The sequence below is a fragment of the Bombina bombina genome, chromosome 1 (genome assembly GCF_027579735.1).
Source record: "Bombina bombina isolate aBomBom1 chromosome 1, aBomBom1.pri, whole genome shotgun sequence".
NCBI lineage: Eukaryota > Metazoa > Chordata > Amphibia > Anura > Bombinatoridae > Bombina > Bombina bombina.
In genome coordinates this window covers 724477150-724503317 of record NC_069499.1, presented here as the reverse complement: position 1 = coordinate 724503317, position 26168 = coordinate 724477150, and positions in this window count along the sequence as shown.

Genomic DNA, 26168 nt, shown 5'->3' with positions numbered 1-26168 from the left:
TAAATATTTAACCACAGTTGCCAAATGTTGAAAAATGTTTAATTATTAAGCATTTTACTATACTTTAGAATACCCACACGTAGTTTATAATTTTTACACTGCCTTCCTCTCCTGTTCGTACCATCTTCTCTGTTGAGTCTTTTACTAATACTAAATTTATTTATCCTTGTTTATGACATAGTGTTTTTAATAAGATACATGATGCTTTTTTATGTTCTTTTGACATGGTTTTCAAAGTCTTACACTTTCTTCAAAATTATACCTTTCAAGCAATATTAAAACCATTGATCAACCAAAAAGTTTGCAACAATATTTTCATTATTGTTAGGATATATATATAGAGCTCAACAAATTTTAGACATCAGGCCACCATGATGCCTATAAAATAGACCTCATCTCTTGAAATAATCCCCTTTACTAGAAAAAAGCACATATCACTTACCTCAGCTACCACATCTACACATATCAGCCAACTTTAGTTTTCTCTTTCTTTTCCTTTATTATCCAACAGTATTTTGAGCACAGCTGACACAGACCCGTTAAGGTAAGAGTCAAATTAATACCAGGCAATGAAGGAGTTAAATCACTTCTCCAATTGTGATTTAATTCCCAGATTGTTTGTGTATGTTGAGATCAAACAAGGGTTAAGTTTATGCTTCACAAAAGGCATTTAAGGGCTTACATTACTGCTATTTGTGTTTTATGCTGTAATGATTTTACACCTTGAAAGGTTGGTGTTATTTATATATATATATATATATATATATATATATATATATATATATATATATATATATATATATATATATATATATATATTAAATCTTAGATATTATTCAAGGTGTTAGATTTCTGCTGTTTGTGTTTTCAGCTGTAATGATTTAACCCCCTGAAAGTCCAGTGTTATATATATTTAAAATCATGGATGGCTACAACATTTCTAATTTTTTTGGCTACCTCCTTGATTCTGAGCTATTTATGAAATAACCTTTTTATAAATAAGCACATGTGAATTTATAAGATAGAACATGACTGATATGATATATGGTCTCAATAAACATAGATGTTTTTATCCTGTAGGTACGTGCTTAATATTTACAATTACCTCAATATGTAAAACAGTGATAGCCAACACTAAAATAAATAAATGAACAAATATAAAAGTATGTTGTGTTGACTCAATATAGACTCATTAAATTAGAGATAAGTACAAATAGTAAGGACTGTAAAATTGTTTGCTCCTGCATAAAAAATAAATCAGTATATTAATTATTTATTCAAAAGAGATTAAAGAATAAGACATTTTTCAACTATCTTTAAAATAACAAACACATTTTGTTTTGATTATATAGAGCTTTAAAAATTAAGGATTTTGTAAAATGTAACAGAAAATCTAGTGAGATGTGACTAAATTGATTTATTTAAGTGCATATACGTAGATAAAAGGAGCATGTATACATTTAAATATCCATTAAAATACACACTTATTGATATAATACATACTTAGAATACAGTCTGTTTTCTCACTGCTAAAAAAGCCTCTATTCAAATCACGCTTCTTCCATTCATTTATAAGAGTTCAGTTAGTTGAAATCCCAGAGGAGCCAGTATAAATAAAGTGACAATAATTACACCCAACATGTATCTAACAATGGCTTCTTTCCATAGACAAATTATTACAATAACTGTACATTTAACCCCTTGCTGCTAGGAATGGGAATGCACTGCATTGTTACACAATGTGTTGTAGAATTTTTTTTTATATATAAAATGCCCAGTTCCTTTGAGAGTCACAGTTATTTTAAAACCATATAGTCTAGTAGATAAAACTCCTCCTTCTTTACAGAAAGAATGGTAAGCATTTAATTTAATAAAAATGTTTTTAGGTACAATGGCATTTCTAGGAATGTTTTAGAGTTAACTTGTCAGATCTGTAAAGCATTTTAGGGGTTAACAGCAGTTAAGATCATTATTGAGCAGTGTTGCTAAAAATTGTAATGACTATAAAACTCACTGCTGCCTCCTCTTGATTACTTATGGTCACAACAAGTGCTTATAATGCAGGGATGGCAATGAATTAAAAACACAAATCTTCTATACAATTATCACTAAAACCATTTCAATTGTAATGATATGGCATTTTAAAATCTATTACAGTTTTTTTGTGTGTGTTTGTGTGTGGGGGGCGGGGGGTGGGGTATTGTAAAATTAAAATCCTTGTGCTGAATTATTATTATTTTTTGGGGGGAGGGGAAGCTGCCAACCATTTGCAACTATTTGTAACAGGACCTATATTCACTGGCAACTATTTTATGATTAAAATTCTAGTGTAATATTTACTAAATACCTCAACAGAAAACATTAACTGTAACTGTGCTTCCCACTAATTTGTAGTACAAGAGGCTTTTTACATTTTAATTTCTTGTGACCTCTATCTAGATTTTTTTTTGCACATTTGTTTTGTAGATGATCCATTTATATAGCCCATACAGGGTTTTTGTTGTAAAAATCTATCGTTTTGCTTATTTTTAAATAACATTGTACTAATTTTTAGACTCCTAAACAAATCCCAAAGTTTTAGACGTAGACTGTTGTCTACCTACTCCAGCTTGTTCCTGTTTGTGTAAATGGTCTTTTCATATGCAGGGGAGCGGGGGATTGTCTGCTCTTTTTGCTTTTCAGCCCATTTCAGTGTGTGTCTCAGCCTCATCAACAGTGCTAATCTGGGAGCTTCTAAGTAAACTTTTAAAAGGTTTTATACTGAATTTTAGATCAGTATCTGTGCATATTATTCTTTATAGTAGTGTCTGTTACAAGCAGTTATATGACAATTTGTGTATCCTTTCCCTTTAATTACCCTGCCTTGACCTAGTTTAAAGTTCTTACACTAGCTTTAAATTTGGCATGGAAGGAGCAAACCAAAATGTATCCACAATACTGAGTTTAACAGTATGTCTACTATATATATGCAATGGTTTTATATGGGGTTGTTATGATCTCCTAAAAACCCCACCGTGTGACCACAGTTTTAGTGTACCCTGCCCCCCTTATATGACATCATTAATGTATACATACAAAAACACATGGGATCCCCAATGCCAAAGAAACCCAAACAATTCTTCAAATTACATTTTAGGGGTTTCTATCTCTAGATCACTCCTAACCACAAAAAATAAATAAATTATAAAAAACAAGGATTTTATTTTTTTACATTAAAGATATATGAAACCCAAAAACATTTTTTTGTGATTCAGGCAGGACATAGCACTTTAAAAAGTTTCCAATTTACTTCTATGATCAGATTTGCCTCATTCCCATAGTATTCTTTGTTAAAGAGATACCTAGGCAGGTGTCCCGAGCACTACAAAATAGTGCGGCCATCTAGTGCTTTGCAAATAGATAACATTGTTGCAAAACTGCTCCCATATAGTGCTCCAGATATGTGCATGCTCCTGAGCTTACTTACATCCCTGCTTTTCAACAAAATATACCAAGACAACAAAGAAAATTTGATAACAGAAATAAATTAAAAAGTTATTTAAAATTGCATGCTCTATCTGAATCATGGAAAAAAAGAAATTGGGGTTTTATGTCCCTTTAATCTTCACCCCATAGTATTTGGCCTGCAGCCTTTTGTGGCCATAATGAGAGGGACCCTTGCATTACTTTTTTCTCTCTGTCAATGTGGTGCTATTCCAGTGTCCCACTCTATTAATGCAATGTTATTGTAGCTAGGATAGGAAGCTCCTTATTGCTGCAATTATTTAGTGACATGCAAAAAGTCTGGTTTCACTAAAAGTTCTTGGGGGGAAAAATGGCTGAGAGCAATTAAAAAAATGTCAGTCTGCCCATCTTGCTTTAGTTTGCAACAAAAGCTGTATGGATACAGAAATATTAAGAAATGTATTATAAAAATAATAAATACTGAAAATAATATTCTTAATATTACATTTTACAGTATGTTGATTGATAAAATATAGTGTATGGTTTTCATGAGGATTCAAGTTCAAGCTTCTAATTTTAGATGTATAACAAGGCAACTAGTTTATCTTGTATTATCTACATAGATCTGTTCCTTTGAATGCTAAATTCATTTCATCTCCCAGCTTTAAGAAAAACAAAGATGTGATCTGCCGCAGCATGTGCAATAATCTTGCAGGAAAAACCCTCTCCAAATTCCAAGATTTATTCTACATTTTATTTCTAAAGTATACTATAACTCCCAACATTTGTGTCTAGGTATTAGGGGCTTAGGATGTGTCAAAAGCGGGTTGGGTCACATGTGGACAGTGGTGGAATTATGGGCGTGTTTGACTGTCAGAGGGTGTCTCTGGGTGGTCTATGGGTTTGTCTAAGATAAATTTTGCAAATAGAAATATATGGCTGTCTCAAAGGGACAGAGTTTAGATCAAGGGACTGTACCTCTCAAATAGGGACTGTTGGTATAAAACAGTCTGAAAGCAGCACCAAGATGAAAGGTTTAAGTTTTTTTTTTTTTTTTTTAAATCCAAAATTCACCACACTCCCATCTTTGTAATTCCCAACCAGACAAAAAGTAATATTTGTGCACAGTCACAATCAATACATTAATTGCAATGTCCTTATAATACTCCTAGTCATTAGAAAAGATCAGCAAGATAACATTTTACACTTCCTTATAAAATATACACTTATGCATTCTGTTTCTACTTGGAGAAAATGACTATTTCTGAATTCTTTCATTGAAAAAAACTGACTGGACTGTTGAATGCATGAGCAAGCTGTTCTTGAAAGCATTTAGAGAATGCCTCCTATACCACTGTTATATATTATGGTCTACAAGAACCTGCCATGTGTAGAGTCTTTAGAATCCACCACTTCCTACCTCAGCTGCTTTCCCATTAGGTCCACCAGCTGTTACACCATCTGCTACCCTTTAAGAACTTTAATTAACTATATGAACTCCCTCAGACCAAGTAATTACTTATCTCTACTGAAGGAAGAAGTACATTTGCAAGAAAAGAAGTGTGTTTTTTTCAGAATGGACCATTAGAGGAAACAACAAAATGCTATACTTAATATGAGTTATTATTATTAGTTATTATTATTATTATTATCATCATTTATTTGTATAGCATCACCAAATTCTGTAGCACTGGGTATAATGATAGGGGTATACAATGAAAAGGATTTGTCATAAAATACAAAACATAACAAAACTAAACAAATCTAGTACAAGAAGAAGAGGGCCTTGCTCCAGAGAGCTCACAGTCTACAGGTTTAGGGTGCAGAGACATAAGGTTGGGGTAGCTTGTCACATCGGTTGTAGTTGCAGTAGTGAGTCAGGCAGTTCATGTATTAGTTTAGTTCGGATGAGGGATGGAGGAGAGATGGTAAGCCTCTCTTAATAGGTGGGTTCTCAAGGAGCGCCTGAAGCTATACAAGGTTGGAGACAGTCTTATGGAGTGGGGTAGAGAGTTCCAGAGGACAGGAGCAGCAGGTGCAAAGTCTTGGAGGCGGGAGTGGGGCATAGAGATAACAGGAGTGAGATGTAGGTCAGAGGTTGATCGAAGAGGATGGGATGGGGAATATTTCACAATGATAGAGGAAATATAGTTGGGAGTTAGACTGTTGAGTATTTTGTAAGTTAGGGTGAATACTTTAAATTTTATTCTGGAGTGTATGGGGAGCCAGTGTAGAGACTGACAGAGAGGAGCAGCTGATGTAGATCGGTGACTTAGGTAGATGAGTCTAGCAGAAGCATTCATAATAGATTGGAGGGAGGAGAGGCAGTGTTTTGGAAGGCCATTTAGGAGTAGATTGCAATAATCAATGCGTGCATAGGTGTGAACAACAGGATTTGGTAAGTGCTTGTATATGTGGGTTGAATGTGAGCTCTGAGTCTAGTGAGACCCCAAGATTGCAGACCTAGGATGAGGTGCTGAGAATAGAGTCTCCAACCATCAGAGAAATGTCAGGTGTTGGATGTCTCGAAGAGGGGGGCAATAAGAAGCAGCTCAGTTTTGGACATATTGAGTTGCAGGTTGAGTTGCAGGTAGTGTGAAGACATCCAAGAGTAAATTGCAGAGAGGCAGTTGGAAATCTGGTTGAGTAAAGAGGTAGAGATATCAGGAGAGGAAAGCTAGATTTGGGTATCATCAGCATATAAGTGGTACTGGAATCCAAAGGAGACTATAAGCTTTCCAAGGGAGGATGTATAGATAGAGAAAAGCAAGTGGCCCAAGACAGAGCCTTGCGGTACTCCAACTGAGAGAGGCATAGGATCACAAGATATGTTGTTAAAGGAAACTGAAAATGAGAGGTTTGAGAGATATGAGGCAAACCAAGAGAGGGCTGTGTCTCGGATGCCAATTGAATGTAGTATTTTTAGGAGGAGAGGATGGTCGACTGTGTCAAAAGCAATGTATAGGTAAAGAAGAATTAGTAAGGAGTAGTGTCCTTTTGCTTTAGCTAATAACAGGTCATTTGTTAATTTAGCAAGAGCGGTTTCTGTTTAGTGTTTAGGGCAGAAACCAGATTTTAGTGGATCAAGAATGGAGTTAGTTGGGAGAAATTGAGTTAGCCGGTTATAGTCGTTCCAATTATTTTGAAGCAAAGGGAAGTAAGGAGACCGGTCGATAGTTAGAAGGCCCGGAAATGTCAATGAGTTCCCTTGAAGCGGCATTAATCAGAAGATGCAAAAGCTGATAAGGATATATTTGAATAGATAGTTTAGGGCATGCTAGGAGGAGTTTATCTAAGGGTTAAGGCCCTTAGGAGCTGAGTGTGCTGATGTGTGTATGTTTGCAATGTTATTGCAGTTAGCGAGGAGAAGCTGCACTTACCTTTTCAGGTTAAAGACGAAGATTCTTTGGGGCCCATTTAACAAGCTCCGTACGGAGCTTGTGGGCCCATGTTTTTGGCGAGTCTTCAGACTTGCCAGAAACAGCAGTTATGAAGCAGCGGTCTAAAGACCGCTGCTCCAAAACCCTGTCCGCCTGCTCTGAGCAGGCGGACAGACATCGCAACAATTCAACCCGATCAAGTACGATCGGGTTGATTGACAGCTCCCTGATTGGCCGCGAGTCAGCAGGGGGCGGCGTTGCACCAGCAGCTCTTGTGAGCTGCTGGTGCAATTTTAAATGCGGAGAGCGTATTGCTCTCCGAATTTAGCGAGGTCTTGCAGACCTGATCCGCACTGTCGGATCAGGTCCGCAAGACCTTTAATAAATATGGGCCTTTGTCTTCTTTTTTCTGTGGACTTCTGGAAGCTTCAGAATGGGCAGGGCTCATCATGTGATAGTTCCTCCTTGTAGATTTTGGGATGCATCGCCGGTAGGATGGGGTCTTCCTTGACAAATAGCCCAGCATGCTAATGCACTGTGGCTGAGCTCTGTAGCAACCTGAGGGTTGCAGTTTCGATCCACTCAGCCTTTCATCCTTATGAGGTCAATAAAATGAGCAGCCCCTTGAGACCCCTATGGGTAATTAGTCACGCTTTACAAGTACCCAATACAAACATATATACATACATACAATATAAGATGGTGTTAACAAGGAGTTGAGGGATGCAGTGTCTCACCTGCAGTCCCTTGTGGTGGTCTTCTCCAGGGCATCTGGCCTTGGGACATCAGTAGCTGAGGTGTGTGGTCCATCTCTTGTCAAGGCCTCATCCAAGATAGCAGTGCTCTGCTCCTCCATCCCAGGCTCCTCTGCAAGGGGAACTTTCGGTAACACCATTTCTGAAAGAGGTCATTCTATTCAGTGGAGGAGCCTGAAGAGAGCACCACATAGTCCCACCAGGTACCGCAGGTAAGAGAGAGTTAAGACGGGCATGGAGACAGGCTCGGGGGGAGCAGTAGTCCACTGTGTGGGGCTTCAGTGTTACGCAGGTGATCTAGTTCCAATATAGATGTGCTTGGGATATGGGGCCTTGGCTCAGCAGTTGAGTGCAGAAGAGATAGCCTGGTGCCCAAGAAAAAACAGGGTAAGTTCCTCCTTATCCAGCATCTATCCTTTCATAAAGGGTGGTCAATGACACAATTGATCTAGAGCTTAGCACAGTACATTACCATTCCTTTTATGAAGTGATTTAACTAGTGCGAATGGTGGGACGCAGTGCTCTAATGGCCAAGTTGGGTACAGAGTTGGCATTTAGGCTGCTGCCTATTCACCCATCGTCCTTTGGACTTATGGGTTGTTAATTTGAGGGGTCTTATTACATTGACAGGTGTCTTCCAATGGGTTGTGTAATCTCCTGTGCTTAATTTGAGGCATTTAGTACTTTCCTGCACTGCAGGGTGGAAATCTTATGGCACACTACTTTGACAATTTCCTAATGGTGGGGTATCCTCAGACCACAGGTTGTGCTTCATTGATGATGATGATGAAGGAGTTTGGCACTCCACTAGCGAAAGACAAGACCAAGGGACCTGCCTTGCGTTCCTTTGGAGTGAGACTAACCCAACAGCCATGCTGTGTCAGTTTCCAGCGGAGATGGTGCTGTGTACATTGGAGGAGGTTAGGATGGCTGCCTCCATGAAGTTGAGTTTGCTGAAAGAATTGCTCAGGCTTCTGAATTTCACAGGACTAGTAATTTCCATTGGTTGTATCTTTAACTGACCCGGCTAGTTTCCACTGTTGTTAGTTAATGCTGATGGATCTCTGCTGACTTGCTTTCAGTTCCAAATGGTGCAGTGCTGTATCTAGCATGTATTTCTCCTCCCTCATTTAGGGTGGGAGTGGCTACTACTGCAGTGGAGCTAGGTTGGTTCGCCGACTGTATTTGTTTGCTTATTCATTGGCATTCTCAAAGGTATATGTCATATGTCAGGGCTCTTAATTTGGATGGTTAGCTTTGGGGTTTGGGGTTGTTAGGTGTTAACATCTGTTTCTTTTACAGGGCTAGGTGGAGGTCCAGTACAAATTTAGACTGTTGGGCACACATTTGTGCATTGGGCAGTCATCAGAGTGTTGGCAGTTCCTGAAGGGAGTCAGGTTAGAAGATGCCACCCAAAAGTAGTAGGAGGCCCAAGTTGTCAATATTCATTTGGGCATCAATAATGTTGGAGAAATTCTCCCCTTAGTTTTAATTAAGACTATGCAGGCTGTCTTAGAGTGTGGTTGCTGGTTGTGCATGTGGGGTGGTACAGCCTCATCCTTACACTTAATTGGAGGCACATGGAAGGCTTGGAAGCTTTCAGGTTAAGATGAAGGTTAATAGAAAATTTATAAATTAGTGAGGGAGTTTGAGGGTTTTTCTTGTGCAGGTAATAAGGAATTGTATCATCCAGGTGGCGTACACTTAAATGATGCTGGCCTAGATTTTTTCTGCGTAAAATTAGGCATGTCCTACTCCGAAATTTGTACTTACTAAGTGGTGGCAAGAGTCTGGCCTGATTAATGGGGCTAGTCTCTTGTGGTGGTTGGTCTTGGCCCAGGCTGCTGACAGATAGGGTGAGTGACACTCATTGCGGGAGGATTGACATCCTGAGGGAACTCCTCCTGGGTTACGGTAGGCCCTGCTTGACATCAGTAGCCTGGTTCTGCGACTATTCTTTGCAGAAGTTAGGTCCTGAATGCTGCCACCTGGTTTGACAGTAATTAAGAAATGTACCCAATGTTTTTTGTGCTTCATAATAAATATTACTCAAGGGTCTTTAACCTCCAATACTGTTGTTGTGTTTATATTTGTTAATGTTATTATAGTTCTTAAAGGACCACTAAACACAGTAGTGCATAATCAACAAATGCATAATAAAAGACAATGCATAAGCACTTAGCTTGAATTTCAAATGAGTATTAAATATTTTTTTCTGACAAATTTCAAGTTTTATTTTCCTTCCAACTGCATCAAGTGACAGCCATTAGCCAATCACAATATATATATATATATATATATATATATATATATATATATCTAAAGTGAGTGCTGCTGCTGTGTGTGTATTTGTTACAATGTTGCATTGTGTTGGAAGGGGTTTACCAACCCTATATATGGGATTTGCAGGGAGTCCACTTCCTCTTTGTTCCTGTGGATCCCTGGAAGCTCTTTCTACAGCACAGCTTGCAGCAGTTTTCCAATGGAAGGTGAACCTGTGGAATGGGAAGAGATGGATCTTGAGGACATCGAGTGGTTCGCACAATCCCCATCAGGGACTATCACGGTGGGTCAGGGCCATGTTTCAGGGCTGTCTATTTCCACTTCCCCTTCAGTGGGGGATGGTAGCCCCAATCTGTTCCCTTCCCCTGCATGGGGGGAGTGGGATGGAGAGGCTAGGCCTGCCCAGGCATATTAGTCGGTGGGGCTAAGGCCTTCATGTAGCTGTTGCTGGGGGTACTGGGCCTGAGGTGCAAGCAGCGGGTGTTAGGCAGGGGTCCCAGAATTTGGCTGTTAGGCAAGGGTCCCTAAAGAGCTCAGGGTTTCACTCGGGAGTGTGCTCGGTAGGCCCGGTAATCGGTGGTGCAAGTAGTGGGAGCAGTGCGGCCTTACCTGCATCTGTGGTCCTTTCCGGGGAATCCGTCGCAACAGCGGTGGCGCTTCTGCAGGCCTCCGTCCGGTCCTCATCTTCTTCCCCATCCAAGATGGCCACTGCGGTGATTTCTAGTGACGTTGTGCCTCCCAAAGTCACTTCCGGTGACATCACTTCCACCCGCGGCACTCAATCCTTGGTCGTCGGGCAGAGCGAATCATCCCCCTCAGGCTCCAGTCATAAGGAGGGAGTGCCACGGGAGGGGAACCCGCTCAGGGGGCACGCATGTTAGCCATCAAAAGGCTGGGGGGGCCCATTCTAGGCCAGTGGGGGTTGCAGCAGACTGGAGACAAGGGGCAAATGTGACTCAGGATGCGGGGCAGCAAGTGCATCTGGGGGGCTTGGCAGGTGCCATGCAGCAAGGTGTGCGCACAAGGGCTTCGGCAACAGCTGGCAATAAAGGAGGGGAGGCCACTAGGGCACCCTCCTCATGCTTGCGGCCTTGGGTAGCGGTAGCAAGGCAAAAGCGGCCCCCGCACGTGGTGGGGGTCAAGGAAAAGCCCCTGCGAGTGGAGCAGGGCCTAAGGGACCTCGCATAACTGTGGCCTTGGGTAGAGGTGTCCTTAGTCTGGAACCGCATGCAGGAGGCTTGCATGGTACCGTATCACCCAGCAGGACCTTAGTGGCTAGGTCAGGGCAGGTAGTTACAAGAGGAGCGGTGAAGAGGGGGCACGCTAGTATTAGCGCTAGCCCAGGCGAAGGCCTAGAGGGCACTGACAGGGGGACAGTTAGTCCTGCCAGGATGGTGAAGCCACAAGGTTGCAGCAGGGCAGTTAGATTTATGGAGGATTATGAATGTGGACAGGCTGCAAGTACGGATGAGGATCACAGTTTACTGTATGGTGTGAGTGACAGTGACCGTGAGGGGTATCAGGGATACGGGACTGGGGAGGATAGGGAGGAGACGGCTGGCTCTTCCTGTAGTACTCCCCTCTTGTCTCTGTGTTCCAGGTCTCCATGGCGTCTTCATCTGGCAGAGATGCAGCTACCCAGAGTTCCAGAGCCCTCGTGCCTAGAGTGGCAGCGATGCGTACATGCAACCACAGCACCTCCGGATCCGGTCAAGGTCCCGTGGCCTTTTCATCCAGTGAGTGCCAATTTGGTTTTTATTGGGGAAGGTGTGACTCCTCTAATTCCAGTGGGTCTGGGTCTGATTTGGACGGGTCCCTGGGTTTGCACATAGGAGGATGTATAGGATGTTGAGGAAAATGAGTAGGGGTAAACTCGGGGAGGGTACTGTCGGTGGTTTGGCCCATACATCTCAGTCCCTGGGGGTACAGATGGGCTCACCACAGGCTGTGAATGAAAAGTGGCTGCATGGGGACACATACTCATGCCAGGTGCATAGCTTGCACGCCCACCTGAAGTCAAAGATGGAGAAGCGTATCCAGGATGGTAAGTACGTCAACATGTTTGAATTATCCACGAAAGCATTTAAATTCAAAGAAATGGCGGAGGATAGGATGGGCCCTAAAAAATTCAAACGACCTGACACATTTGAGGAATGGCTTTGGTGTTTCCGGGTATATGCCCCATGCTATCTGGAGAGGTTCCCAGATCAGGGTACCGCATTGTTTATGTATGTTGACACGATAGATGCTATATGTAAGAAATTTGCCGATGGAGCCTGGAGGGAGTATGACATGATCTACCGTAAAAAGAAGGTGGGTAATCCATTGCTGGATTTTGGGACCATGGATCTCCACCTCTGGGTGCCTCTTGATGCGGAACGGGGGGCACAAGCGGGCCCTGGAGTATTCACTCTGGGGCCCAGGCAGCCCCTGCCCTTCCGACGGTGGCAAGGGGGAGTGTGCTGGAGTTACCAGGATAAGGCCTGCGAAAGGGTCACGTCCTGCACGCTTAAGCACGTCTGCAAGTTCTGCAGTGGTCAACACCCTGGGGCTGATTGCTCCAAGAAGCAGGACTCCCAAACTGAATGGTTTGGGTCTAAAGGAAACGCTGCAGGAAAGGGCGGATTCGCCTCTTAGGGTCCCTATTATTGGTAAGTGGTTGAGCAGGTACCCGAACAGGGCGGCTGCTAGATTGCTGGACGCTGGTCTGCACCTTTGTTTCACTATTCCGGTAGTGGGCCAGGTGTTGGGATCTAAGGTTAAGAAGAACTTGAAATCGGCCTCTCAGTTCCCGGAGGTGGTCAGGCAAAAGCTGGGTAAGGAAGTAGCTTTAGGCAGGGTCACAGGCCGTTTTGAGGACTTGCCAATTCCGGATCTGGTAATTTCTCCACTAGGAGTGGTTCCCAAAAAGGAGACGGGTACGTTTCGGCTCATACAACATCTATCCTACCCGAAGGGGCAGTTGGTGAACGACGCCATTCCGGAGGTTTTGAGCTCAGTCCACTACCAGTCTTTGACGACTCGCTGGCTATTGTGAGGGAAAGGGGGCCCGGAGCCTTGATGGCAAAATTGGACATAGAGTCCGCATTCCGACTTTCCCAATCAACCCGTCATCCTTCAGATTAATGGGGTGCTGGTTCAAAGGAGGTTACTATGTAGACCATTGCCTGCCTATGGGCTGTTCTATATCCTGTGCTTATTTTGAGGCATTTAGTACTTTCCTCCACTGGGCAGTTGCCTCAGCGGCGGGAAGTGACAAGATAGCACACTATTTGGATGATTTCCTTCTAGTGGGGTCTGCCTATTCAGGGGAATGTGCCTCCTTGATGAACGTCATGAGGTTTATGATGGCTAGGTTCGGGGTTCCTCTTGCTGAGGATAAAACGGAGGGACCTTGCATGTGCTTGATGTTTCTAAGCATAGAAATAGATTCCGCGGCAATGGAATGCACGCTGCATAAAGAGAAAGTGGCTAGAATGTTGCTGGCAGTTCGCGCTATGGCTACAGCACAATCATGTTCCCTGAGGGAGTTGCAGTGGCTCCTGGGTCTCCTAAACTTTGTGGGGAGAGTCATCCCATGGGGCAGGATTTTTAGCAAAAGACTAGAACGGAGATTGGGGGGCAGCAGGACAGCATCATCGCGCATCAGGGTCATGGGAGATCTTGTGGTGGATTTGAAGGTCTGGGAATGGTTCCTACAGGATTTTAATGGCGTCTGCATGTGGAGGGGTGACCCAGTATCCAATCAGTCTCTGCATCTGTTCACAGATGCGGCAGGGGCATCCAGATATGGTGCATACTTTGAAGGGGCATGGAGTGCGGAGCTGTGGCCATCTGAGTGGGCGGGCCTAGGGCTTAAATGCAACCTTTGCTTCTTGGAACTGTTTCCCATTGTAGTGGCAGTTGAGCTGTAGGGGCACCTTTTCAGCAACAGGGCTGTGATTTTCTGGACAGATAATCTCAGCATGGTTTTTGCCATCAACAGACTTTCAGCTTCATCGCTTGTGGTGGTGCATTACCTGCGGCACCTGGTGTTGAGATGTCTGCAGTTGAACATTGATTTCAGGGCAGTTGAACATTGATTTCAGGGCTCGTCATGTCCCCGGGGTGCAGAACATAGTGGCGGACGCATTGTCTCGCTTGCAGTGGGAGGCGTTCAGGGCGGCGGCAGCGACTGTGGCTCCTAATGGTCTTTCTTGCCCTCCCTTTCTGTGGCAGAAGGCGAAGGACTGCAGTGGCTGATCCCCCTACTGCGGGCTTCTTTGGCACCCAACGAGTGGGTAAGTTTCTTCGACCTCCGTTAGTTTCTTTCTTGTGAAGGTGAACAGGGATTTCTTCTACAGTGGTTGGCTGACCTGAGAGGTAAGCAAGTAAAAAAGGGGGCAGTGGTCTCTAGGCTTTCGGCCGTAGCCTTCTTTTGCAAGTTGTATGCATTTCAAGATGCGTCGCGCTCCTTCCTGGTGAAACAGTTAATTCGTGAGTGGGCCCGAATGAAGGTTCCGAGGCATGATGCTAGGGAACCCATTACAGCGGAATGGCTGGTTAAGTTGCTGGCGGTGCTGCCAGAGATCTGTTCTTTGCCTTTTGAGGCTCAGCTCTTCAGGGTGGCCTTAGGGCTGGTGTTTCACGGGGTACTGAGAGTGGGGGAGCTAGTCCCACATGCCAATACAGTGGTATCGGGGGGAGTCATGCACAATCACGTTAGGGTAGTGGATGATTCAGTGCTTCTTTTATCCCCAGGTCTAAGATGGACCAGGAGGGCCAGGAAGCCTGGCTTTCCCAGCCGGGGCAGCCAGGGGTCACCTGTTGCCCATTACTACTGGTCTCTTCATACCTGGAAGTGCAGCCAGGAGGCTCCTCCAGGTTTCTTATACATCCAGTACAGGAAGGTGTTAGGTCACGTAGCACAGCGGGCGGGTCTAGATGGGTCACGTATTGCCCCCCACTCATTTAGAGTGGGGGCGGCGATGACGGCGGCAGAGCTGGGTTGGTCCTCGTATTTGCTCCTTGGGGCACTGGAAATCTCAGCGGTACAAATCTTATGTCAGGCCTCTGTACGCATAAGTGTATAGGTTGATAACGAGGGGGCATCAAGGGAATTGGGCTTGCATGAGAAAACAGAAGGAGGGTTGGTCATGGTAAATTGTGGTCAGGTCCAGTAAGTGTGCAAGCTAACTCTTGTTTCTTTGTTTTAGATATACGACCAGGTCCTGTACGGGTGTGGATCGTCGGCCATTCATACGTGCACTGGGCTGCAATTCAAGCTCCGGCCATGCCAGGAGGACAACAGCTGGGGTTTACATCGTCCAAGGCTGTGTTGCATTGGCTAGGGTGCAGGGGTTTGTCCTGGGCAGATCTGCCTGCATTGTTACAGGATTCTGCAAGAAGGTGGGAAAAACCCCACATTTTAATCCTACATGCTTGCGGCAATGATGTGGGGGCCATCCCTACATTAGATTTAATCCGGGCAATGCAGGCGGATCTGCGGCACTTCCGACTCTGGTTTCCAGGTGTGCGAATCGGGTGGTCGAATGTGATCCCTAGATTGAGGTGGAAGCACATGGTGTGCCATAAAGCGGCTTTCCAGGTCAGAAAAAAGATAAATAGGGACCTGAGGAAGGAGGTTGGGGACCTCAAGGGTTTTGTTATCGAGCATGGGAACATCTCAGCAGCCCATAAGGGTTTATATAGGCAGGATGGGGTTCATTAAGAACCGGCAGGAGTAGATCTGTTCCTTCAGAACATCAGACAGGCATTGCTCCTAAGGGTGTAGTGGTGGCGGCAAGAGTCTGGACCATTTAATTTGCAGGTCTTTCTCTGGTGGCGGGTGGTCAGGATCGCGGCTGCAGGCTGGAAGGAGGTTTGAATGACGGACATTGTTGTCAGGGTGACGTCACAGGCTCAGTATGCTTGGGCGTGCTCTGGCTGGTTATTATCAGGCCGAGAACCCCATACATTTCAAAGCTGCATTGAGTATCTCCGCCTTGTGGTCTGCAGCAGTGTCCCTTGGCCATTTTTCTAGAAGGGGTTATATATAGTTAGTTATGTAGGCCCCGATTGCCGCCACCCATGTTGTATTACCTGTTGTTGCCAGTTCCCATTGCTGGTATTAACAAATACGACCCACGGGTCTTTCACCCACCTAATGTGTCGAGTTTTATTGACAAAGTTATTAAAGTTCAACTGTTAAGTTGTAACTTATTACTTAGTTATGTTACGAGCAGACACTGAGGAGATGTAGGGCATTTAATCCCTTAAGAAAGTGCAGGGCGATTAGCCCGGAGCGTAGCTAAGGGTTAAGGCCTGGTTGAGTGAGTGCTGCTGCTGTGTGTGTATTTGTTACAATGTTGCATTGTGTTGGGAGGGGTTTACCAACCTTATATATGGGATGTGCAGGGAGACAACTTCCTCTTTGTTCCTGTGGATCCCTGGAAGCTCTTTTCCCACCCTCCCATCCCTGTTATTCATTGTTATGATTTGCAACTGTTATATTTGTTATAAAAGGCGGCAATCGTTATATGTTAGTGTCTCTATATGAGACTAGGTGTCTGAGGCTGGAAGAGGGTTACTCAAACTATTTCCTTAAGTCCAAGGATGGTAGCTTGAGCTCCCCAGTTATTGACATGCTGTTCGTCAAGTCAAGACTGGACCTACTGGTTTGGAGTTTCTAACGTTGGCAACCTACTCTGGTGGGTGGTCAGGATCATGGCTGCAGGATGGAAGGAGGTTTGAATGAGGGCCATTGCAGTCAGGGTGACACAACAGGCTCGGTATGCTTGGGCGTGCTCTGGCTGGTTATTAACGGGCCGAGAACCCCCTACATTTCAAAGCTGCATTGAGTATCTGCACCTTGTGGTCTGCAGCAGTGTCCCTTGGCTATTTTTCTAGAAGGGGTTATATATAGTTAGTTATGTAGGCCCCGATTGCCACCACCCATGTTGTATTACCTGTCATTGCCAGTTCCCATTGCTGGTATTAATAAATACGACCCACGGGTCTTTCACCCACCTAATGTGTCGAGTTTTATTGACAAAGTTATCAAAGTTCAACTGTTAAGTTGTGTTAAGTTATTACTTAGTTATGTTACGAGCAGACACTCAAGAGATGTAGGGCATTTAATCCCTTAATATATATATATATATATATATATATATATATATATATACGTATATTTATATATATATATATATATATAAATATATATATATATATATATATATATATATATATATATATATATATATATATACATATATTCTGTGAATCTTGTACATACTTTGTAGGAGCTTATGCCTGAGAAAGTGTGCATATAAAAAGATTTTGCAAATTTATTTAATAGATGTGAATTGGTAAATTTAAAATTTAATCTGAATGATGAAGGTTTAATTTTGACTTTAGTGGTCCTTTATCATTATTTAGTTATGGTTATTTAGGTACCACACCTTGCGACGATAGGGCATTTAATTCCTTATGCACTTTTAGCAAACCTCCAGCACAATTACCGCAATTTCTTCTGCAACAATGGAAACACCACAGCTCACTGAAAATACTGCTGCATCTGAACCATAATCATCTGCATTATCTTCCTCTCCATCCTAGAATGCAAAACAAGAGAATAATTCTAAAAAAATATATATATTACACACACATGCAAGAAAAACACATTTGGCCATCCATTTTTTACTATATTATTTTTATTTGTTTTTATAGGGTCATGATACCCAAATGTTAAAACACCTGAAAGTAATTCAGCATAGCTGTATAAAGCTGAGTAGAAAATATCACCTGAACATCTCTATGTAAAAAATAAAGATATTTTTCCCTAAGTATTCACACCCCATTGTAAAGCGCTTTAAGCAGCAAATCAGTGTCTGTCCCGGATCAGGCAAGGGAGTGAGCCTTGTGCACACTCATTTTATTTTCCTATTCAGTTTAAGGAAGTTTACTATGAAATCCCATGAGAGTTAAGTGAAATCTCAAGAGATCACATTAAAAGAGTTCATGACCTCAGCACTGCTGATGCTGTAGTTCATTTCTTCATTTTTTTTACCTGCAGCTGAACAGTAACTTAAAGATAACATTTTACACAGCACTTACTCTGCTGAGCTGAGGAAATTGTGAGGTAAAATATCTTCCTTTTTTACATAGAGATGCTCAGCTTTTTACAGTTATGCTGCATCACTTTCAATTGATTTAGCATATAAGTATAATGTCCCTTTACTGCTCAGGTTTATTTGTTTGTTTTAATCAGTACCTTATAATAGTATGTTTATGTTTTGTGTTTGTGTTGAGTGTTTCACTTTAAACTGAGTTACAATTATAAGTATTCATACAAATTTGCTTGCCAAAGATACCTTCAGAGATAGTGCTTTCTTTAATTTTTATAGATATATATGAGATTAAAATCCTCCATAATTTAGATGTAAGTGATATATAATTCTTGAATAGAAAATTAGCAAATCTAGGCAAGTATCCCCGCTTGCTTTAACCAGAAATACTCTGTATACCAATGTACCAGGGAACTCTAGGCAAAAACAGTGAGCTAAAGAATATCTCATTTGCATATCTTACCCAGAGTTACCTGGTGCATTGATGACAGCGTAAACAGAGTAGGGTTGTTAAAAATTAAACTGCATTAACTTTTTTTTTTCTTGTTATCTCTGGTGGTTGGACTGTACTATAAAATTCACCTATATACAATCGTCCAGATTCCAAGTTTTGCGTTAAGAGGGGTGCGGTACTAACTTGCACGTTATTGTCACTGCTCACTTACCAACAGCGCTGGTATTGCAGGTTTTTACAAACCCGGGGTTACTAGGCAAGAAGTGAGCATAGAGCAAACGTGCTCCATACCGCACTCCAATGCCAGCGCTGCTTAAGTCAGCGGTGAGCAATTTATACGTGCTCGGGCATGATTTCCCCATAGAAATCAATGGGGAGAGCCGGCTGAGAAAAAGTCTAACACCTGCCAAAAAGCAGCGTAAAGCTCCGTAACGCAGCCCCATTGATTCCTATGGGGAAACACATTTTATGTTTACACCTAACACCCTAACATGAACCCTGTGTCTAAACACCCCTAATCTGCCACCCCCGACATCGCTGACACCTACATTATACTTATTAACCCCTAATCTGCCGCTCCGGTTATTGCCGATATGTACATTATACTTATTAACCCCTAATCTGCTGCTCCCAACATCGCTGACACCTAAATTATATTTATTAACCCCTAATCTGCCGCCCCCAATGTCGCCGTAACCTACCTACACTTATTAACCCTATTAACTGATTGGAGTAGCCAATAGAATGCAAGCTCAATCCTATTGACTGATCAGCCAATTGGATCAGCCAATAGGACTGTAGTTCAATCCTATTGGCTGATTGCATCAGCCAATAGGATTTTTTCAACCTTAATTCCGATTTGCTGATAGAATTCTATCAGCCAATCGGAATCTAATGGACGCCATCTTGGATGACGTCATTTAAAGGAACCTTCATTCCAGAAGAAGATGTTGATTGAAGAGGATGCTCCCCGCCGGATGTCTTGAAGATGGAGCCGCTCCACGTTGGAAGGATGAAGATAGAAGATGCCATCTGGAGGACCACTTCTGCCAGCTTCGTTGAGGACATTTTGCTGCTTGGATGAAGACTTTTCCCGGTAAGTGGATCTTCGGGGGTTAGTGTTAGGATTTTTTAAGGGTGTATTGGGTGGGTTTTATTTTTAGGTTAGGGCTTCAGGCCGCAATAGAGCTAAATGCCATTTAGAGGGCAATGCCCATCCAAATGCCCTTTTCAGGGCAATGGGGAGCTTAGGTTTTTTTTTAGTTAGGGTTTTATTTGGGGGGTTGGTTGTGTGGGTGGTGGGTTTTACTGTTGGGGCGTTGTTTGTATTTTTTTTTACTGGTAAAATAGCTGATTTCTTTGGGGCAATGCCCCGCAAAAGGCCCTTTTAAGGGCTATTGGTAGTTTAGTTTAGGCTAGGCTTTTTTTTTTATTTTGGGTGGGCTTTTTTTATTTTGTTAGGGCTATTAGATTAGGTGTAATTAGTTTAAAGATCTTGTAATTTGTTTTTTATTTTCTGTAATTTAGTGGGGTTTTTTTTGTAATTTAGCTAATTGTTTTGAATTTAGTTCATTGTATTTAATTGTAGGGTTAGGTTAGGTTAGGTGTTAGTGTAAGACAGGTTAGGTTTTATTTTACAGGTCAATTTGTATTTATTTTAGCTAGGTAGTTATTAAATAGTTAATAACTATTTAGTAACTATTCTACCTAGTTAAAATAAATACAAACTTGCCTGTAAAATAAAAATAATCCCTAAGATAGCTACAATGTAACTATTAGTTATATTGTAGCTAGCTTAGGGTTTATTTTACAGGTAAGATTTAGTTTTAAATAGGAATTATTTAGGTAATGATAGTAAGTTTTATTTAGATTTATTTTAATTATATTTAAGTTAGGGGGTGTTAGGCTTAGGGTTAGACTTAGATTTAGGGGTTAATAAAATTAATATAGGGGCGGCGACGTTGGGTGCGGCAGATTAGGGGTTAATAAATGTAGTTAGGTGGCGGCAATGTTAGGAACAGCAGATTAGGGGTTAATAATATTTAACTAATTTAGGGGTTAATATGTTTATTCTAGTGGCGGCGATGTCCGGATCGGAAGATTAGGGGTTAATAATTTTATTTTATTATTTGCGATGCGGGAGGGCCTTGGTTTAGGGGTTAATAGGTAGTTTATGGGTTAGTGTACTTTTTAGCACTTTAGTTATGAGTTTTATGCTACAGCGTTGTAGTGCAAAACTCATAACTACTGACTTTAAAATGTGGTACGAATCTTGACGGTATAAGGTGTACCGCTAACTTTTTGGCCTCCCAGGACAAGCTCGTAATAACGGCGCTATGGAAGTCCCATAGAAAAAAGACTATACGCAATTTGCATAAGTTGATTTGCGGTAAGGCCAAAAAAGTGTGCGGTGTATCTAAATCTGCAAGACTCGTAATAGCAGCAGTAGTAAAAAAGCAGAATTATGAGGCTTAACGCTGCTTTTTTACTCATAAAGTAACATAGCCGAATGTTTGCAAATAACTAATTTACCTTTATTGTGTAATTTAAAATAGCTGTTTTTGCCTGTTGGAGCCATCACCTATACCACAGGAAATTGTTATATGTAAAGAATAGGTAGCAGCAGAAATCAATCTCCCATTTGGTGTGAGAGCCCTGCCAATTTGAAAGGGTATTCCTGCAACAGCTTTGAATACAATGAACTCTTATCAACTGCATTTCTGAGTACATTGCCCATTAAACAGAGCTGAAAGCATGTTGATACGGACTCATTATTTTACACCATCTTTTAGTGCAAATGATTGGAAATGCTATCAATAGCATACTCTTGCTAAGGTTTGGGTTAATTGGTTTTATCATTGCTAATTGAATGGCGTTATTATTAAGGTATCTCGAACAATCTGGGCTTGATTTAATAAAATGCTCCCACTCTAGAGAAGATATTGCTGTTGTCAGTATACTAATATGGGTATTTAGGTGATATTAACATTTTTCCTTATACGCACAAAAGCTAGAAACGATACATCAATAATATAATCACCAATTACTGATACAACATCGTCATTCCCAGCAACAGAGCAACAGTTGATTCAGCAACAACTCGGCACTAAACAACAGCCCTACTTAAATTTCACAAAAGCAGAGCAATTATTCTATGATAATGACACTTTTTTTTTCCAGTCACTTCTTAAAGTATTTTATTTAGGTGTAAATGTAATACTTAGCATATCAAATAAGGGTGAAATGCTGAGAATCATCCCTGATCTTCTCTCTTGTTCCATAGTTCATTTTCCCCAGAGAGAGAGAACATGGCAGTTAATTTGATCATGGTGATAAGAAACATAGAAGTTTGTGTTCATATCACACATGCCAGTAGAAGCAGGAATAGTTCATAAATAAATAGATACAACAAGGAAGTAGTATCAGAAAACGAGAGACTGATTTAAAAAGCAAGACAGGGGAATTTATTGAAAGGACATAAAGTGCTAGATTACAAGTGGAGCGCTATTTAATGATTCTTCTTGAGCGGAAACTGCTAGTTTCTGCTCATATTATTTACGGTTTTGCGCTCGTATTACAAGTTGAGAGTAAAAATGTTATTTTAATGCGGTTGGGTTAGCGCACATGAAAACGTAATAATCTTAAGGCGGGTTATTGAAATATTACATATAAAATATTTTTAAAATTATTACAAATATTAAACATATTGTAAAATATATATATATATATATATATATTATATTGATTATTTAGAGTATCTTTAATAATTTTTAATTTTTTTTTTAGATATTTTATATGTAATATTTCAATAACGCGCCTTAAGATTACTAAGTTTTCAAGTGTTCTAACCCGACTGCATTAAAATCTAAATCACGAAACATGATGTTCAAAATGCATATTTTACATTACTCTGTTATTCACATTGAAAATATTGTTCTTTTTATTATTATTATTATTATTATTATATATATATACATAGAGAGAAATGCACTCACAGGAACGAACAACCAGCTCAATACCATTGTTAGCCTGTTCTATGGCGATTTACCACCTGGGTGCAACTTCTTTTAGCCCAGCAATGCTTTTCACAGAGTAGAACTTTCCTGTAGTATATCAGTCTGATCCCGCCTATTACGGTCAGTCCAGTGCGGAAATACCAGGCAATTCCTCTCTGAACAAGGAACACAGCAACCCCAGACGATCGTTTCGGCCTTCATTGGGCCTCATCAGTGAGGTGTAGCAGTATTCCTCTAAGCACACTGAGCAAGGAGTCCACGTCTGGTTTCCCCTTTTTCCCATAGGGAGACTAAATACACACAGAGAGAAATGCACTCACAGGAACGAACAACCAGCTCAATACCATTGTTAGCCTGTTCTATGGCGATTTACCACCTGGGTGCAACTTCTTTTAGCCCAGCAATGCTTTTCACAGAGTAGAACACAGCAACCCCAGATGATCGTTTTGGCCTTCATTGGGCTAAAAGAAGTTGCACCCAGGTGGTAAATCGCCATAGAACAGGCTAACAATGTTATTGAGCTGGTTGTTTGTTCCTGTGAGTGCATTTCTCTCTCTGTGTATATATATATATGATTTTGTTCATGCACAATACATATCTATACCTATATATCTATAGATATGCAGGTATAGGTATATATAAATATATATACAGTATATATATTTATATATGCATTTACAAAAAAAATTGCATTATCCTGTAAGTGAAGAATATTGGAATGGGAAATATGTACAGTAAATATAAAGTAAAAAACAAAAATACGTATTTACACACATATATATCATAATTATAAATATATAGATAGATAGATAGATAGATAGATAGATAGATAGATAGATAGATGATAGATAGATATCTTTAGACATGTATATGTAAGTATCCATATGTTAAAACCCTTTGCAGCCTTTTTTTTCTAACACCTAAGACCTCATATTTTTGAGCTCTTATAACATTTTAATGCAATTTTTTAAAAAACAGACAGTGTTACTTATAAATGTATTTTTGGTGTGTTTTGTGCAACATTTTTGTCTCGTGTAACAGTTAACCAGAGCTCTGAAGTCAAGCTAACCCGACCTAAGTTAATTTCAACTCGTAATATGCATGCTACTTCCGACGCAAAAAGAAAATGCACTAAGGTGTCCGAGCATTCTTTTATTGCACTATTGCTTGCATATAGCTATGTGTTTATCACTTGCAAATAAGGCACAGTAAAGTCAAAATGAAACTTAAATTGATTAGATAGAACATACAATTTAAAACAACTTTCCAATTTACTTCTATTATCAATTTTGCTTAATTCTGTTGGTATCCTTTGTTAAAGAGTAATCCTAGGTGAGTTTGAGAGTGTGCGCATGCCTATAGCCATCCGGCAGCAGGGTTTGCAACATTTGTTATAGCAATCTTATACAATTACAAACACTGTTGCCATAGAGTGCTATAGACATGTGCACACTGCTAATCTCTGTCATCCTACATAGGTTTAGTCTTTATCAATGGATAGCAAGAGAACTAAGCTAAATTGATTATAGAAGTAAATTGGAAAGTTGTTTAAAAGTGCATTCTCTCTATTAATTATGAAAGTTTAATTTTTAGTGTCTCTTTAAATCAGCTCCAGAGCAGCAATGGACCATTGGGCGTTAGCCAAACACACCTGGTGAGCCAATGACAAGAGGTATATGCACATAGTTACTAAACCAGCTATCTCCCAGTAGTGCATTGCTGCTCCTGAGCCTACCTAGGTTTGTTTCAGGAAAGGATACCAATTGAAGAAAGTAAATTTGATCATAGAAGTAAACTGAAAAGTAAAATGTCATGCTCTACAGGGAGTGCAGAATTATTAGGCAAGTTGTATTTTTGAGGATTAATTTTATTATTGAACAACAACCATGTTCTCAATGAACCCAAAAAATTCATTAATATCAAAGCTGAATAGTTTTGGAAGTAGTTTTTAGTTTGTTTTTAGTTATAGCTATTTTAGGGGGATATCTGTGTGTGCAGGTGACTATTACTGTGCATAATTATTAGGCAACTTAACAAAAAACAAATATATACCCATTTCAATTATTTATTTTTACCAGTGAAACCAATATAACATCTCAACATTCACAAATATACATTTCTGACATTCAAAAACAAAACAAAAACAAATCAGTGACCAATATAGCCACCTTTCTTTGAAAGGACACTCAAAAGCCTGCCATCCATGGATTCTGTCAGTGTTTTGATCTGTTCACCATCAACATTGCGTGCAGCAGCAACCACAGCCTCCCAGACACTGTTCAGAGAGGTGTACTGTTTTCCCTCCTTGTAAATCTCACATTTGATGATGGACCACAGGTTCTCAATGGGGTTCAGATCAGGTGAACAAGGAGGCCATGTCATTAGATTTTCTTCTTTTATACCCATTCTTGCCAGCCACACTGTGGAGTACTTGGACGCGTGTGATGGAGCATTGTCCTGCATGAAAATCATGTTTTTCTTGAAGGATGCAGACTTCTTCCTGTACCACTGCTTGAAGAAGGTGTCTTCCAGAAACTGGCAGTAGGACTGGGAGTTGAGCTTGACTCCATCCTCAACCCGAAAAGGCCCCACAAGCTCATCTTTGATGATACCAGCCCAAACCAGTTCTCAACCTCCACCTTGCTGGCGTCTGAGTCGGACTGAAGCTCTATGCCCTTTACCAATCCAGCCACGGGCCCATCCATCTGGCCCATCAAGACTCACTCTCATTTCATCAGTCCATAAAACCTTAGAAAAATCAGTCTTGAGATATTTCTTGGCCCAGTCTTGACGTTTCAGCTTGTGTGTCTTGTTCAGTGGTGGTCGTCTTTCAGCCTTTCTTACCTTGGCCATGTCTCTGAGTATTGCACACCTTGTGCTTTTGGGCACTCCAGTGATGTTGCAGCTCTGAAATATGGCCAAACTGGTGGCAAGTGGCATCTTGGCAGCTGCACGCTTGACTTTTCTCAGTTCATGGGCAGTTATTTTGCGCCTTGGTTTTTCCACACGCTTCTTGCGACCCTGTTGACTATTTTGAATGAAACGCTTAATTGTTCAATGATCACGCTTCAGAAGCTTTGCAATTTTAAGAGTGCTGCATCCCTCTGCAAGATATCTCACTATTTTTTACTTTTCTGAGCCTGTCAAGTCCTTCTTTTGACCCATTTTGCCAAAGGAAAGGAAGTTGCCTAATAATTATGCACACCTGATATAGGGTGTTGATGTCATTAGACCACACCCCTTCTCATTACAGAGATGCACATCACCTAATATGCTTAATTGGTAGTAGGCTTTCGAGCCTATACAGCTTGTAGTAAGACAACATGTATAAAGAGGATGATGTAGTCAAAATACTCATTTGCCTAATAATTCTGCACTCCCTGTATCTGAACCATACAGGGAGTGCAGAATTATTAAGCAAGTTGTATTTTTGAGGATTAATTTTATTATTGAACAACAACCATGTTCTCAATGAACCCAAAAAACTCATTAATATCAAAGCTGAATAGTTTTGGAAGTAGTTTTTAGTTTGTTTTTAGTTATAGCTATTTTAGGGGGATATCTGTGTGTGCAGGTGACTATTACTGTGCATAATTATTAGGCAACTTAACAAAAAACAAATATATACCCATTTCAATTATTTATTTTTACCAGTGAAACCAATATAACATCTCAATATTCACAAATATACATTTCTGACATTCAAAAACAAAACAAAAACAAATCAG